General features: G+C 42.8%; 1 long non-coding RNA gene and 1 pseudogene across 1 annotated transcript; one reads left to right on the top strand and one right to left on the bottom strand.

Annotated features, from left to right (window-relative positions):
- Nucleotides 1-202: 202 nt before the first annotated feature.
- LOC111951610 (phytanoyl-CoA hydroxylase-interacting protein-like) lies at nt 203-17,066 on the bottom strand (annotated as a pseudogene).
- On the top strand, nt 7,037-9,186 carry LOC111951611 (uncharacterized). Its single transcript, XR_002875632.2, has 3 exons — nt 7,037-7,430; nt 8,449-8,583; nt 8,686-9,186. It is a non-coding gene; the product is annotated as an uncharacterized lncRNA (long non-coding RNA).
- Nucleotides 17,067-18,378: the final 1,312 nt, after the last annotated feature.

Below are 18,378 nucleotides of genomic sequence, written 5' to 3'. Positions count from 1 at the left end.
TTTTGGGAGGGTGGTTCCTATGAGGTTGTTTAAAAGGAAACTTGGATGATGTGTGTGTGGTGTGTGTGTGTGTGTGTGTGTGTGGGTGTGTGTGTGGGTGTGTGGTGTGTGGTGTGTGTGTGTGTGTGTGTGTGTGTGGTGTGTGTGTGTGTGTGTGTGTGTGTGTGGTGTGTGTGTGTGGGTGTGTGTGTGTGTGTGTGTGTGTGTGTGTGTGTGCTGTTGTGCTTGCGTGTGCGTGTGGACTGGGAATTCTAGCACCCTACCTGTTGTTAAATTTCTTTCACAGTCTGGGTCCCTCTCCTGCAGTTCTTCTTTTGGGAAGGTGGTCCTTTGGTGGATATAGAGGTGGGTAAAGGTTGGGGTTGCGTGTGTGATATCTGTGTAGCACAGGTGCAGTCCAGTCTCCCACTAGCGTCCCACGCTGTGTTGCAGTCTTGCGCTGGGGTCTCTTCTTGGCGTTGACGGTAGACAGCTCATGAGCTGGTGCCGCTGATCTCTGACCACCGTGTCCCAGCGCCAGGTCCACGGGCTCTGTGTAGATCACCTCCAGGATCAATCCTGGGCGTGCCGGAAAACCAGCGCCCCGTCGCCCGCCTCCTCGTCCGTGCAAGTCAGAAGTGGTTGTTGGTGACGTCGAGCGCTTGCAGCCTTTGCCTTACAGAAGTCATCCGCCGGGCGAGCCCTGTGGGGCCAGCCCTAGGATGACGTAGTGGTAGGCCGTGTACATGCAGTAGAAGTCCCCGAAGTAGAGGTTAGTTTTGGGTTGAACAGGGTCTCAGCCTGGATCTCAAAGCGTGTGCGGCCGTAGGGGGAGTCCTGGGGGGCTTGCCTGTGTTGAACTCTGTGTTGCAGCTGAAGTAGAGGCCCTTTCAGCTTCCCGCTGATAGGTGAGCCATGGACTTCCACTGTTGTCCTTCACAGCTGGCAGCATGTGGGTTCCATGCAACCTCCCTGGAGAGGAGACATGGACAACTGTCTGAGTAATCACTATACTATAAGTTATTACAATAAATGTATCATCGATAAAACCAGGGATTTGGGTAGCAGCTGAATCCTCCTGAAAGCTTGTCAATGTGTCTCTTGACTACGCAAAACACCTATTCAGAAAGGATGCATTTCGGAAACAATGAGTAAAAAGACTGATCTAATCAATGTCATCTAGTTAATCTACTATAAAAATGAAATTGCTCCTCAGTTTTCTCACTGGCAAACAGACCTTTCTTTGCCCTAGACAGAACTCAGACAAAAAAAACTGACAGATAGATTGTATTCGGCAAAGATCTCTGGATCCAACAAATGAATAGCAGAAACTTGAAGCACCTTGTGAGTTAAATTGGCAGTCATATCCTATGATGCAAATCTGAGCTCCAAAGGCTTCATTTATTGGCGTAATTACATTGGTAACACTTTAAAGGTTGCCATTATACCATAATTGTCTCTCTTTGTCATGGTAACCTATCTAATTATTAAGGTCCCATCGCGGGTCATCATAGGAAGGCCTCATTTTACTGTCCTTGGGTGTATTCTCCACGAGGTGAAGCCGTTTCTGTATAGTTTTTCACCATGCTACACCACAGAGAAATTCAAATACAGAAGATAAAACTAAAGAACAGAAAGTGCTCTTATCCCCAGAAGAAAAATACATAATCGGTTAACACATCAGCAAACAACTAAAAATACACCAGACTTCTTCCTCTCTGTCTCTCTCTCTGTCTCTCTTCTCTCTCCTCTCTCTCCTCTTCTTCTCTCTCTTCTCACTCTCTCTCTCACTCTGTTCCTCTCTCTTCCCCCCTTTCCATCTTGCTTTCCAGTCAGGTGCTTGCTACACACCTCAGCTTCCTCTTTCATCAGAATATACTTTAAAAGGCTTTGTATCCAGCAATTAAAGCTGCTACGTTTTAAGACTGGTCCATACGCATGCAGCTCATTGGGGAGGTCATTTGTTCCAGCAAACAATATGCGGAAATGCGAACCACAAAAATTCTACCTAACTTGTGCAAGCTGCTGTTATTAAAATAGTAATTCAGAGGTTTCCTGACCATGGTACACTTCTAGTTCTGAATGCAGAAATCCTATAAGTAAACAAATATCCGGAACGGCTGTTTTACCCAAATATAATCTGCTAACCCAGATACTTTACTTGTTGTATGATGCAATGTAAGCAGAGTTTTGGAGGCAGTTTTTTGCAATATAACCTTTCTGTTGAGCTTAGACTAACTCCCCAAATACAGAACTAGACCTACCATGCACAGCCTATACTATCTGAGTATATATTTAAAAAAGCATTAAGCCATACCATCTGGACCACTGGCCTTTGAGCTTTGAGAAAAGCCTATGACAATTTCAGTTACAAGGGAAGGAGGTTACAGCAAAGGGTCATGTATCTCTAATATTACGTGATTTCCCGTATTATACCGTTTTTACATACTGTATCATAACATCAGAATAAAACTGTGCTGGCTGTTAGGGCAGTTGTGCCGACGTTCGTACGTAACCTGGCCTGGTCAAAGTAACTCTTTGTTTTTGATTCCTGTAGAACACAGAGAAGCGCAGCATCCTGCCTGCGATGACCTTAGCCTTCTCCAGCAGCTGGGTTAGATGTACCGTGTGGAATAATCTGGAAACAGGGGTTAGGATTAGCCATTAATGAGAGAATACAGCATGTAGGCCTATATCAAATAAAGATAGAAGGTTTTAGGGATAGGCCAAAAAATAAATGCTTTGTTTCCCTGTCCCTCTTCTGCCCCCTGCCTTTACCGGCGGTGGTGAAGTCGATGATCTCGCTCCACTCTGACACGGCGTAGTCTCCGCTCACTTCTGTTTGAGGGCAGTCTGCACGGCCACGGTGTACTCCGTACGCGGCTGAGGAACCAGTGACCCTCACCGTCATGGGCAGAGGGCACTGCCTTCGCCACTAGCTTGGTGGGGACATCCTGGACAGGGACACCGGCAGACAGAGCTTAACTCAACATACACAAAGTTACAACTCTACATACAAAACACAAACTCTGAATAAAACACATTATTCACCGTTCAGCTGCAAAAGCAACATATCAGTAGTGGCCTCCTCACTATTGATACAGTATATTTTAATGCCACGCACAGACCAAACCACTAAATCAGCATAAATACAATGCTTAGTGTTAAAGGCCCAGTGCAGTCAAAAACGTGAATTTCTATGTTTTTATATATATTCACACTATTAGGTTGGAATAAGTACTGTGAAAATTATGATATTGCCTTACACTGTAAGAGCTGTTTGAAAAGACCACCTGAAATGTCTGCCTGTTTTTGTGGATAAAGTCTTTGGCCTGTCTGGTGACATCACCAGGTGGTAAATTAGTTAATAGACAAAGAAGAAAGAGTTCCAAACCTTCTCTGCCAATAACAGCTAGTTTTCAGTTTTCCCCTCCTCAGTCAGACCACGCCCAGACAGTCACAGAACAATTCTTGCTTGAGAAATTGCTCTTTGCTCTTTGCTCTTTTGCTCTTTGCTATGAAGCTATTTTTGTTTATTTTTGACCATTTTAATTGAAAACAATCACAATAAGGTACTTCATTGTTACCACAGAAATTACTTGATATTGAGAAAAAAACGGTTGAATATGACCTTTAAGCTGCATATACGACATGTATAGACTCCTGTGGGCGTTCCCCTTCCCCATCGCCTCAATATTGATTTAATGTATGCATGGAGCCTAGTACTTTCCTGTCTCTATGCATTAGCAGGACATAGATTGGGCCCGCCCTGCAATATTACACCAGCCCTGTGTAGCGACAACAGCAGTACATAATGCACAACATGCTGTAATGAAAAATAAATGCATTCTATCTATGTATATTCACACAGAGAATGGGAAGAAACACTTCCTTTGGGGAGGGGGGGGGGGCTTTTATGTTCACTCCACCCAGAATGTGAATGGGAGACTGATGAAATAGATCTGCAAAAATGTTACATTAGATGCATTAGATTAAAGCCTGAAACAGCAGCCATATTTGTGCAACTAGTCTCTGCTAGCGCTGTGTGATATCATTCATGCTCAGGGCTTATCTGTTAGAATACAAAAGGTTCCCTAGTGTGGGAGTGTCAGTTCTGCTTCTGAGCTCTGGTAAAAGGTTATCTATCCTTTGTTTACATTTCGATTTGAGTAATTTAGCAGATGCTCTTATCCAGAGCGAGTAAGCTGGAAAAAAGTAAAGTGTGAGTGTTAGTTAAGCAAAAAAATTGTGGGGGGATTGATGAATTATTTAAGATACTCTCCGTTTATATACTCATTACGCCTGTTACACAACTTGTTTGGGGTATAAAGGTTACGATGTGGGTACACTAACTGGTTGGTGTTATAGCTCAAACTAAACAACTGGCCTTATCATGTAGAAATTATTTTATAGACAACTTCAGGCTCTAGGGAGTTTTTTTCTAGTCTCTGTGCTTCTGCATTGCTTGCTCTTTGGGGGTTTAGGCTGGGTATCTTAATAACTTTGTGCCAACTGCTGATGTGAAAGGGCTTTATAAATACATTTGATTGTATTTAAACTGTGAGTTCTTGCTTTGAAATAGCCTAGTTGTTGTTGTGTGCGTGTTAATAGTTTACCTTGTGTTTGAACTTGTTGGAGTTCTTGTTCTCTTTCTTGTTGAGGTCGATGAAGTAGTGAGTGATGCGCTCCTTGACCCGGGGCTCCATGTCCCAGCAAATCTTGAAGGAGTCACATGTGATGTTGCTGATCTTGATGTTCTGAGGGACAGGAAGCTCCTCCATCTCTACGATGCCGCTGTCCTGTGATTTATTGCCTGTGGACAGGGACAAAAGGATTGGTTGGGCTTTAATGCTTAAGGAGATGAGAAATGTCTCAATGATATTTTACAATTTAGAGAACTACTGACGTTTTTTTATTTAAATTTGAGACACCTAATACATAAGATAGGGCCTACAGTCCCCTACAGGGAGCACTTCCACCACTCAGCTGCCTCTGTGCTCTGTGGAGCATTTACCAAAGAGCGGGAGCTCCACCGTGTATCTGTTGTCATGGCAACGCTGCAATCCCTCAGATTACAAGCACATACGGTGTTAAATATTTCAAACGCTGATGATTATAGTGACTCAACCCAACACAGATGGATCTCTAATAAAGCCTCGCTTTTCTCTTTCATGGAGGACATTTTTCTTTTGTCACACACAAAGAAAATGAAAGTAGATAGAAGATTGCTCTGATAAGCCTTTTGTTCAGGGTTTGTCAGACCATGTTCCTCAGTATCTAGTTCAGCACTCCCTATTTTGAACAGGTGTGTGTAGCAAGGAAAATTCACAATTTCCTCACTAAATGCATGTTTAGACACCTTTTGGTGCTACTGTAACGTATAACTTTAGTACGTCCCCTCGTCCCGACAGCGAACCAGGGACCCTCTGCACACATCGACAACAGTCACCCACGAAGCGTCGTTCCCACGCTCCACAAAGGCCGCGGCCCTTGCAGAGCAAGGGGAAACCCTACTTAAGTCTCAGAGCAAGTGACGTAACTGATTGAAATGCTAGTAGCGCGTACCCGCTAACTAGCTAGCCATTTCACATCCGTTACACTCACCCCCCTTTCAACCTCTTTCTTTTCCCGAGCACCAGTGATCCGGGTCACGGCACCAATGTAACAGTATAACTTTAGTACGTCCCCTCGCCCGACACGGGCGCGAACCAGGGACCCTCTGCACACATCGACAACAGTCACCCACGAAGCGTCGTTACCCATCGCTCCACAAAAGCCGCGGCCCTTGCAGAGCAAGGGGAAACCCTACTTAAGTCTCAGAGCAGTGACGTAACTGATTGAAATGCTAGTAGCGCGTACCCGCTAACCTAGCTAGCCATTTCACATCCGTTACACTACAGAATGTCTACGTGTTCATGAAAATGTCATAACACACACACAAAGACGCACAGGAATAGAAATAGCCTTATACACCAAAACAAGTGAGTGAATAAGAGCTTTGTAACATGGCCATGAGAATCCACTACACACTAAAACACCTACTCAAGGCATGGCAACAATTTGTTTTCTGTGCAAGCTCTGAATACAGGAAATAAATACAAGAGCAAGAATGTGGAATTCTGGGGTAATGCATGGGACTCAATTATCAATGGGAAAAGCAGCGGACCATGGAACGCCTATCTCGGACCATGAGTTTTGAGGCGAAGTGATAATTGAGTAATTCCACAATTTGGTTCATATGGAGTTTTTACAAAACATATAAACTGAGGTTATTGAACTAGGCATGCAAAAATGGGTTTCTGTCAAGGGGCATTTTTCAACACAGGTCTTCTGCTCTGTGCTAAACAAACTTCTATAACCGCTAGGCTATCTGCAAACACTGAACACTGGTTTGAGAAAATTAAGTGTTGGCCAACAGCAAAGCACAGAGTAAAACCCAACCAGATTTTGGATGGCTGTTTAGCACCCATCCCACACAGCCCAAGCCACTGTGCCAGAATGCTGATTTAGCTATTCAGCTGTTTACACTAATCCCACCTCATTAACCTGCAAATAGAGGAATTACACTGGCACTGGCATGGTACTACGACTGTGATAACGGTTGTCTCCCCTAGCTATCTTAAGATGAATGCACTAACTGTAAGTCACTCTGAATAAGGGTGTCTGCTAAATGACTAAAATGTCAAATGTAAGCCTGGCTAATGCTGTCAACGTTTGCCCACATAACAGCATTACAAACTGCTTTCGTTAGCCTATGGCGATCTAATCACACAGAATTAGGTCTAGGCCTAGTATGACTAAACTGTGATAATGCTGTGCTAAATTACTCAAAATGTGTGGCAAATTATGTCCAACTAAAGGGACAGACACAGCTCTGTAAAATATTATACCTTTGTTTCTAAAGAAGCTGATACCAGTAGGAAGGTACTTGCTGAGCAATATTGAATTATTATACATTTACTAAACTAAATGGGTACCAACTAGTCAACCACTGAATTACGTAGGCTATTTCCTCCTGACAAATAGGCCTAAATGCATGATCCTTTTGATGTGTTCCATCTTCACAGTCTGTGGAGGTTCTTTACTTTGTCTGGCCCTCTCCCCTGAGAAAGAGGGATAAATGGAAGCAGGAGGAGAGGGTCAGGTGATGATGGGATTAAAGACCTCTTTGCACAGAGGAGGTCTAACAGACAGACCGTGTTTGACTCAGCAGCAGCACCAGCTCCTTCTGCCTTCCTCTCCAAAGGCCCTCCTGTGGGGCTGCAGTCTGCTCAGCCCTGGACCTAGATTCACCACACCAAAGCTACTGGTAACTAACCGTTCTATCTGTGACTACACTATACAGTCCAACAGAACATCACTCATTATAAACAGCCTCTAGAAATGTAAACACAATTCAACCCATGTAGTCCCACCCGGCCTAGAAGATCATAATCCCAGTCAATGTGAAGGTGAGTCCATTGGTTTAATTCAAATGAAAATGTAGAGCTAGGTATAGGCCTAACGTTATACTTGGGACAATTTGCAGGATATGCCCACCCCCCAACATGGAAATGTGATGGATTTCGTATGAACATTTGTCCCCCAAGCTATGACAGTTAACGTTAGCTAGCTAGCTAGTCAGAATGCAAGAAAAAGCATCTAATTTTCAATCCTATTTTTACTTGTTTCCACACAAACCAATGAAGCAATGCAGGCGGCAGGCCAAGCCAAGTTGGGCAGCTAGCTAGCTATCCGCTCCAGTCCGGATGTAAGGAAGTTAAGTAAACATACGAAATAACTACCCAGCAGCAGCAGCATTTACACGTAGCTAGATTGTGGGCAGGGTCCCACTAACGGACTATAAACTTTCATCGTTTTACCGCTATATGTAAAAATGTAACAAGGTCGAGCTTGTTAGCTAGCTAGCCATGTACGATCAAAGCACGTGCACGGTTAGGCCTACTCAAATGAGTTATCAAAGTAACAAATGCGCTATTTACGTTTGTCAGAAGTGCAGTAATTTACCCCGCAGCTAGCAAGGTTGTGGCATGAAATAAATTGAGCTAACAATACAAAGCAGATGACTCAAATCAAAGAAGGTAAAGACAGAGAGCTGGACCTCCAAAGTCAACTGTATGAGACTACTTTTTACAGACATTGATACAGTTCCAGCAGACTTTTAGGCTGGGTATCTGTAAAGCACTTTGTGACAACTACTGATGTAAAAGGGGCTTTATGAAATACATTTGGCTGATTGACTTTGGTGCAGCGAGAGAACAGCTGCTGCGATCGGTGGTTGCTGATTTGGGGCGCCTAATCCATAGCTAGCTAGCTAAAGTAGTTAAGAAAATGTACATGTAGGTCTATATAACATACGTTTTGTGTAAGTTTGTATTGTGATCAGCAGCATGCTCTGTCTATACATCAGGTAGAGGCATTACTCGTATAATTCCTATCTTCCCTGTGTCTCTCACTCTGTCTGATCAGGGGCAGTATGTATTTCCTGTCGCCTCATGCCACTGGCCACGAGACACACTACTTGGCGCTGTTGGATACCCAAGACCCTGCCTCCCTGCTGCTGTGGGTCATCAGCCTCCTGAAGAGAGAGGATAAATCATCARGGTGAGAGCACATCTGTCAATAAACAATACACAACAGTGATTTCTCCTCATTCATTTCCTGTCTTTTCCTGTTGCTTAGTATCTGAATGTTTCTACATTTCAGGTTTGATTGAAAAAGTAAAAACAACAGCAACAACCAACAATCACATCCATAGAATGAAGGTGGAGCAACAGCGGTGGGTAGTGCTCTTCTTCCAATGGCAGAAAGGGAAAGGGAGATACCTAGTCAGTTGTACAACTGAATGCCTTCAACTGAAATGTGTCTTCCGCATTTAACCCAACCCATCTGAATCAGAGAGGAAGAGAGGCAGGTGCAACCATCCCTTGGTTCTGCTGATCCCACAAAGTTCTACTACTGTGAAGAACTCTGTGTTCACTATTCATCTGAAATAGTTTGCTCAATTGAATGTTTGAATTGATGTTCTATATAAAAAAGAAGTTCATAAATATTTCTAAATCCCAAAACATAACTATTATACAGTGTGGTTATAGGTAACCACACTGTGAATACAACTAAGTAACTAAGTCTTTGACCACACTACGCTGTTAATTTGGTGAGTAAAAACTCATCCTACCTACCCTTTAATGTTCTAATAAAACATAGTCGAGCATTACCTAATGGATTCAACATTCAGTATTTTGTTATCATTTTACTATACTGTATGAATCATAGAACGCTCGTCTTGCATTGATGGAGCTGTCGGCCTGTTTGGCCCAGGCCTTGTGGTACTGTATCTACGTCAGCCAGGACTGCTGTAGTTGAGTATTATAGGTGTTCTCCCAAGCTAACCTAGTGTGATGGTGATCCTAGCCTGAGGCCTAAAACTAGCTGGCTCCCATAATTAACATCAAGCAATGGTCACAGACAATTGTGTTTAAGGCCTGTTCCGTTCGACAGGCTTGGAGGTCATTGGAATCAATATGGCTATTAGGTAATGGAGGCTGTGACGTAGCCTCTCAGATGGACGGGTTGCCTCCTACAATATATTAATGTTCCAGCATACACCCTAGGTCTGGAATTTCCCAAACTAGCCCTGACTGCCAGACTAATGGTGAGCTCACATAGTGAGCATAATGATGTTCAGTGTTAGGTCCTTAAAAAGGCATTTACCAATGCAGCATAACTCAGACAGCTCAATAGCTCATCACACCCAAGAGAAAGGAAGCCGTGGAAAAGAGAATTATGCCTGGTGGGGAGACGAGCCTATGGAAGGACATACTGTATACATTATTTCCATTTCTGAAATGGCATGCAATATATTGGTCCATCATTTCAGAGGATTATAAATGAGTCTTGTCATACTGAAGGCTCTAAGCCAGCCAGCTGTCTGGTCTGTGAAGACACAGCTCACAGTTATGTCACCAGCAGATTGCAAGCTTATTCACACAGGTGCAGCAGGGTGTTTATCACTTTGCCACATTTTGAAATAGAAACATTGGCATGATGCAGGTCTCAATGAAATCCGCATTGCCGTATTTATGCAGTAGCTTTCAGAATACAATCTGTCTGCTCTGTAAATAAGACAGTGGTTTGTAAATAAATACATGAACATTGGTATAGCAGGTTGCATTTAATTAATTGAATCCATGGCTCACAATCTCATCAATTACATAGAAGGCCAGGTAGCATGGCCAAGAATCGCAGTTTGCTGCAAATGTGTCCTTTACTTTAACCTTGTCAAATGAAACTAATTGAGTACTGCCCTTTAATTTGACCAATATGGTGAAGTTAAACAAAATCAACAATCAATATCAACCTACTTAACATATATACATGGCTTGTCTTGTGATTTGGGCGAGGAGTTTTCCTGAGTGTCGACATGACCCATAGGCTATAAATCACAGGAGGTTGGTGGCACCTTAATTGGGGAGGCTGGGCTCGTGGTAATGGCTGGCGCGGAATTGGTGGAATGGTATTGTCGTGGAAATTCACCACTAAGGACTCAAACTCAATGTAAATGAATCAATCTTTATTATCACGGCCGGAGATGTTCACAAACTCAATCATAGCTTGATGAAAACTCTGACAAGGGCTTTCCTTCTCAGTTCTTTTATACTGCTACACAAACAAGTCATATAYGCATGATTTACATTATTCATTATTAATGTTGGTTCCTGCAAGTGACTGACGAGGCTTCATCTCTCAAAACTGGGACCTTGAAACTGAGATACTTCTTTTGGTTCCCAGAACCGTGTTCTGGGCGTACTGACAATTGGTTTGAGAAGGATGTCACAGTCACCTGCACGAACCAAGATAGAATGAAAGGAGATGCTGTGTACAATTCAATGCTATCACTTCAGACAACAACATTTTCCCTCACAGTATCAAATACATCAAACACGTCGTTGCCATCTGTTTGAAGCTATTCCATTCGCTCCATTCCAGCCATTATTATGAGCCGTCCTCCCCTCAGCAGCATCCACTGCTATGAATTCAAAGTCAAAGCATTATAGGTGGTTGGAAATCCGGAGGTACTGTCTAGACAGACCATTTGTTTTTGGTTCATTCTCACGCTAAAAGACTCCAACACAACACTATAAACACCAAGTACGATTCAGTGCAAGACTTTCAAAATAAACTGGCAAGATAGCACAGGCTGAGAGTGAAAGCGGTAACATCTTACTAGAAGTGAAACACAAAGCTCTGTTCATATGGCTCCATACAGATACTGTGTGTAACGCATTACTCCAATAAAATCACAGGATAATTGAGCAACAAAGAAAACAATAAAATAGAAACAAAAACAGAAAACAATGAGTAAGAATGCAGAGTGAATGACTAAATAAAATAAAAAAATATCATAAAAGAAGTTCAGCTCTAAATATACCCAGCTGTTCTAGCAAATTCATTAAATCCAAAAGGCCTCTTAGGGGAGGATGAAGAGGTGAGTCATTGTGTTTCGTTTGCATAGAATTAGCATGTTTAACCAGAGTGAGAGGAAATTATGTTAAATCCCTCAACAGAATACTTTGGCGTAAAAATCTATCTTTTATGGAACTGTTTACATAGCATTGTTGATATACACGTCATTTATAATTTTTATCAAGAAGACCCTTTTACCTAAATAACCATTTCAATTCCAACATAATTTTGTCCCCCCCAACTAGGTTACACAATCTGTTCACAGCAAAGTGTTAAATCCCCAGAGAGCTGGAAGTGCAGTGTCTGGTCTGGATGAGGTGGAGAGCAGCAGCAGTGTAATAAGCCCCGTTTACACCTAGTGCTAACATGCTTTCTTTGTCCTGATCTTGTGCACATTCTGATTGTGCCCACATTTTGATACAGGTGTAGATGATTAAAATACACACTGTGTACCTCCGGAGGTAGTCAGGGACCCATTGTATCTGGATATCAATCAAGTGTAAACAGATCTTGATAGTCAAACCATTTAAATTATCATTATACCGGCCTCTAAAATAATTGACAGGTAGCACCATTGACTTATGGCATCAATAAAATGCCATAAAATAAATACATATTACATTAATATTATTCTGAAAGAATATCAGTCAAATAATTTCCATACAAGACGGCACCAGGAAATCTGGCCACAATGTGGACGGATAAGAGACACATTTTAACATTGACTAACTTTGTTCGGATTGAGCAGATCACGAAACCCACATTTTAGTGCAATGTGTAAACAAGGCTACTGCCAGACACAGTCATGGGGCAACTGTCCACACAAAATATGTGCTCTCATGCCTGCTTACACAGATGAGTTGTCAGAGTGCCAGGACAATAAATCATAACAAATCTTTAAAATTATTTGTAAACACTACTGGTATGGTATCAAGAGTATGACTCCATTTCCCCTTTCAGTTCCTGGATTTCTCTCATAAAGGCTTCTCCATGGTTTCCACTGGCTTTTAGGGGATTTGAGTCTAAGCCTCTTGTTTAGTGTTGTTAGTATATTTTAGAAAAACAAATGGCATCAGGCCTGAGATAATGTTTGGTAATATTGGGCTCTTGGGGAGGGGGCTTATGGCTACTGTTCATTTAGTTGGTGCTGCTGAAAGACAGATGGTAGGCTCAACTCACACATACACGGCCAGTGTCTGACAGTGAGGCTAGCTATGATGGTGTCACAGCTGGAATGGGGGGATGGCGGTTGGGAGGTCTCTTAGAGAACAGACACAGCTACTTGGTTAAATTAATGTCACCCATCCATCATGGTAACTTATTGAATTGGTGACCACTGGACATAGACGGAATACATTTAAATTGAGATTAGACTTGGTTGGCACACATTTGATTTGGTAGACAAGTGGGCCTGAATTTCTTATACAGCATTCAAAATGGATGTTTGGCTTTTTAACAAAGAATAACGGCTCCTTCAGATGGTGATGTCAGTTCCAGTTATTTTATTTCTCTATGCAGTTCTCAGAGCTCCTCTTGAGACAGAGGGAAAAGGCTCAGTCACGTGTGCCTTCTCACATACACTACATTACCAAAAGTATGTGGACGCCTGCTCGTTGAACATCTCATTCCAAAATCATGGAGTTAACCCCCCCCCTTTGCTGCTATAACAGCCTCCACTCTTCTGGGAAGGCTTTCCACTAGATGTTGGAACATTGCTGCTGGGACTTGCTTCCATTCAGCCACAAGAGCGTTAGTGAGGTCGGGCACTGATGTTGGGCGATTAGGCCTGGCTCGCAGTCTGRGTTCCAATTCATCACAAAGGTGTTCGATGGGGTTGAGGTCAGGGCTCTGTGCAGGCCATTCACGTTCTTCCACAACGATCTCGACAAACCATTTCTGTATTGACTTCGCTTTGTGCACAGAGGCATTGTCATGCTGAAACCGGAAAGGGCCTTCCCGAAACTGTTGCCACAAAGTGGAAGCACAGAATCGTTTAGAATGTCATTGAATGCTGTAGCGTTAAGATTTCCCTTCACTGGAACTAAGGGGCCTAGCCCAAACCATGAAAAACAGCCCCAGACCATTATTCCTCCTCCACCAAACTTTACAGTTGGCACTATGCATTTGGGCAGGTAGCGTTCTCCTGGCATTTGCCAAACCCATATTTGTAAGTTTGACTGCCAGATAGTGAAGCGTGATTCATCACTCCAGAGAACGTGTTTCCACTGCTCCAGAGTCCAATGGCGGTGAGTTTTACACCACTCCAGCCGACACTTGGCATTACGCATGATGATCTTAGGCTTGTGTGCGGCTGCTCGGCCATGGAAACCCATTTCATGAAGCTCCCGACGAACAGTTCTTGACATGACGTTGCCTCCAGAGGAAGTTTGGAACTCGTTAGCGAGTGTTGCAACCGAGGACAGAAGATTTTTACACGCTACGCGCTTCAGCACTCTGCCGTCCCGTTCTGTGAGCTTGTGTGGCCTAACACTTCGCGGCTAAGCCGTTGTTGCTCCTAGACATTTCCACTTCACCATAACAGCACTTACAGTTGCCAGGGGCAGCTCTAGTAGGGCAGAAATTTGATTAACTGACTTGTTGGAAAGGTGGCATCCTATGATGGTACTATGTTGAAGGCCACTGAGCTCTTCAGTAAGGCCATTCTACTGCCAATGTTTGTCTATGGAGATTGTATGGCTGTGTGCTCGATCTTATTCACCTGTCAGCAACGGGTGTGGCTGAAATAGCCGAATCAACTAACTTGAAGGGGTGTCCACATACTTTTGTATATATATATATATATATATATATATATATACACATATATAGTGTATATATATATATATAGTTTATATCTGCTGCTATCCACCCCCACTTTATACACATCACAATGCTAACATATGGGATAGGCCTCTGACGAAGCCATTTGCTAGTCTGGGTTGACTTGGGAATCCTCACGTTTGTGTTGATGATTAAATATTGATCATATGCTAGATCATTTGACAGGTTTGAAGCACTAAAATAAATATGAAATGTAATGTTTTATAAATACATTGGGGAACATTTCCAAGAGAACTGAATGTATTGTATTTGTAGACAGCAAACAGTTCGTAAAAGCTTGGGCACAGTCCCTACATTTGAACAAGCCTAAGGAAATGACATGAAAACATAACCTTGAAGATTTAAAATGATACTAACCCATCAAAACAGCTTGCTTCAAGCTTTAGTCTGTCAAAGCAGAATAAACTACATGTGATGTTGAGGTATAAGACCTCAAAGCTGTCTGTGGTGTTAATGAGAATGCTTTTTCAGGAGATCATCCTGTCCTACACCTGATTTATTCTAAAACCATGATTTAAACTGCTTTCATGTTTATATGGTCTGTCTAGTAGGTATGGTTTTATTGTTATCATGGCATTGCCCCTATCATCAGTGACCCTGGATCAGAGATATTGAAATCTACATGGAAATAGGAGTGTTGAAAAACACAAACCCATGATGCTGATGTAGGCTATATCAAGCATCATCAAAGCCAGTGAAGAAGTAGCCTGTCTTGGGAAAAGAGCTTCATACTAAAATGACAATGTTGTGTAAAGGATGCAGACGCCTGATTATAATCCTGTCATTTCCCCTCAGGATCTGTAAAGTAATGACAGAGATTGTTGTGATATTGTACTATAAACAATGGGCAGCTCAAGGACACTTAGCCACTATTTACCCAGTATTGCCTGACAAATAGGAGAGTGCTTGTTTGCTGCAGAGAGGCCAATACAAGTACAAAGCACAGAGCTGGCACCAACAACTACGTCCCTCAGAAAGTCCAGCGTATACCATTACTAAAATGACAGCTTTTAAATCAGGCCAGAGTTGTATAAGAGGATATCAACTGCATCCCACTAAGCAGCAGATGAGAAAATGAACCAGTGCAAAAGATGCTGGCAGGGTCTAACTGCCCTGCTTGTGTGGTCCTGTGAAGACCACCATTGACTACACAGGCCCTAGACAACACCCCCTATGTACAAATCAAAAGCTCAGTTTAAGATGCTCACTACCAACATTTTTCTAAAAACACATCTTTAGTATTTCTGTGACTAGGCCATACCTTATAGTTTGTCGATTATTGTCTTGTAAAGCAATGAATGCATTGAGTATGTGTCATCTAGCATATTATGGAACAAATGGATTTGTCCATGTTCTTTCTCACTCTATTGTAAAATGATCTAAGGAATTAGAGTGAAGGGTGTGGATGCTCCATGTCCTGCTGCACACTCCTTTCTATGGGTGCAGCCATCTTTGAGCCCAGTCTTCCAGTGATCATGACTTGCTATTTTTTCCATTCAAATCAGCCATCGTAGGATATAGGCCTACACTTAGAGAAAAGTAGCCTAGGCTAGGCCTAGCAACAGCTGGCCTCCATCTGCATGTATTTCTCAAAATGATCTCAATGTTGCAAAAATAAAAATCCATCCTGGTAACATATAGGCCTAGTAGGCTAACTTAGGTCCTAGGCTACATCATGCATTTGACATCCAGTATTGAAATGTTCACATACAATTGTCATATTAAGCTACAATTAATAGGCCTGGTATCGAAATGTGAACTTCAACAAAGCCTTTTAATGATCAGACCATAATGTTTGAGCCATTGTAAAGCGATTCCTCTGTAGCATACATAAATAGTTGTCTTCTCAACCAGCTAAATCATCAAATCATGTAGCTTTTCTTAGTCAGAGCCTGTTAAATAATGAAATTCAAAGATATCCTTGTATTGGGCTTGTGGATGTGGTTTCTGAAACGAAAACAGCTCTAACGGTAGACTACTTCAATATAGACTATATATTTGTAATTTTAAGCTTTGTTCAGAGCTGCACCAGGCAATAATATCCTTATCTTAGTCTCTATCCATTGGAACCTGTGTAAAAGCGCTTTGCCGACTGCTGTCCACGTCCATGGTTCTGAAATGGTGAAACCCCACCGTTGCGCCAAATTGCTTTCCTAGCATTTTTCTGATATGACCATTTCGTTTCGTTGTGAAAACCTAAATGCATAGGCTCCATAGATAGGGTAGGTTATGTGAAGAAAAATCTGTGCATTGACGCCCTCGCCTATGCCGCTGATGCAGCAGCGCACCGGTCTCCATCCAATCCAGATAAACTGTAAACATGCCCATATTGTTACACTTTCATCATAAAATAAGGGCCAAACAGAAGCGTTATGCACTTCTTGGACACCTATTCAGACATTGTGGCACTACTATAGAGGGCTATCATCTTTCATTATCTGATGTCAGGGAATCTTCTAATGCACACAGAATGAAATTTGTGGAAAGGGATGGGGGTGATCATTGGAATTACAACGCCTAAACTACATGTATTTTGTGCTTACCCTCTCGCTCGCATAACTGTATCGCATCCAAGCTGAGGTTCTTGATCATGCCCTCACACGGACTCATCGGGCTAGTTAGGTTGTGTCCCAAGTTTGGAACCTCCATTTCTGCAACAGAGCTGGGATGCCTCTCCTGGAATCTCGCTGATTTTTGCCGCAGGACTTGCCTTCCTTCACATTCGGTGAAGAAAGCGAGAGAGAGTGACCGGTTCCCAGCCTCTTTGCTCTCTCGCAGCTTCACTCGGGGGAGGGGGGGGGGGGGGTGGTGGTTAAAGGCGCGTCAGCAAATCGTCATGAGCGCATAGCACACTGCCGACTTGACGCTGCAATGTGATAGGAATAAATACTACGAAGATATGCCAATCCTTTTAATGTTTGGCTATATAATTTTTTCCCCAAAAAATAGGTCCCACGCGCGCGCTATTTTCAATGAAAGCCACAAGTGTTTCGCCTATTCAGCCGCAGGACAGTGGAACATGAATACCGGATTAGGGGCGAGTGAGCAATTTCTAAGGGCTTTTATGTAACCAGATTACACCTTCCACCCCCTACYGTTTAAAACGCAATGTAAATCTCTATACACATTCTTTATTTTGCGTTCCGTTTCTGCTAACGCCAGCCAAACGAGGTGGTCCATATATATATCCTTATTTGGAGCTCTCTCCGCGACTCGCGCTCTCCACTGGAGCGCAGGTGCAAGTGGCCAATGCGTTAATGAAGCGGTAACGACCCCTCACCTATCATGACAAGAAGAATAATGTATTTTAAACAGCCGTGGCCCATCTCTGCCACAATCCTTTAGCCACGGGCCCTTTCTCGAGTCTAACGTGACACAGGCGGGATTTACTGGCAAACAGATGGCGTCATTCTACATGTATGAAGACTACAAATTATACATGTATTGATCCATGTAATTGCCTTGCGATGATTAATAATGACCTAACAGTGGTCACTCCCTGTGTGTGTGTGTGTGTATATATATATATATATATATATAATCTCCCCAGTCCCCACACCCAGTCTATCAGTGGGCCACAGTGACAACAACGCCCACTGAGCTGGCTATAATGACACGGTCGCTCCAGGTCACAACGTCAAGTGCTGCTACTTATGGTGCTTTCACGACAACTGGGATCTCGGAAAAATAGGAGGTCAAATCATGATCATTATTTTCAGGTCGGAAAGTCGGAGCTCATGAAATGGCGCGTTCAAAACAACTCGGAACTCGAACTTGGAATTCCGAGTTGGGTGTCCGTTCGACTGTGAAAATTTGTTTTGGAGTTTGTTTTTTTCAAGTTCCTAGGTGTCTTGAACGCACTGAAGTCTGAACGCGGAGATTTCCCAGTTTCGAGTTGCCAGTTGTTATGAACACGGCATGATAGTAGCCTACACAACATGAGGGTCAAGGACAGTGCTGAAGCAAAACAAAATATGCTATTGGCAATATTATTAAAATGTAACAATATGTTAATAGTTAATTCCAATAGAAAAACTGGAGGCCCTATGTATGATGATCGGCAGACATAGATGTTTTCTGTCGAGCAACCTC

This window comes from Salvelinus sp. IW2-2015, linkage group LG25 (assembly GCF_002910315.2).
Source record: "Salvelinus sp. IW2-2015 linkage group LG25, ASM291031v2, whole genome shotgun sequence".
Lineage (NCBI taxonomy): Eukaryota > Metazoa > Chordata > Actinopteri > Salmoniformes > Salmonidae > Salvelinus > Salvelinus sp. IW2-2015.
Note: the sequence above shows the minus strand (reverse complement) of the source record. Positions and strands in the feature narration are given on the sequence as shown.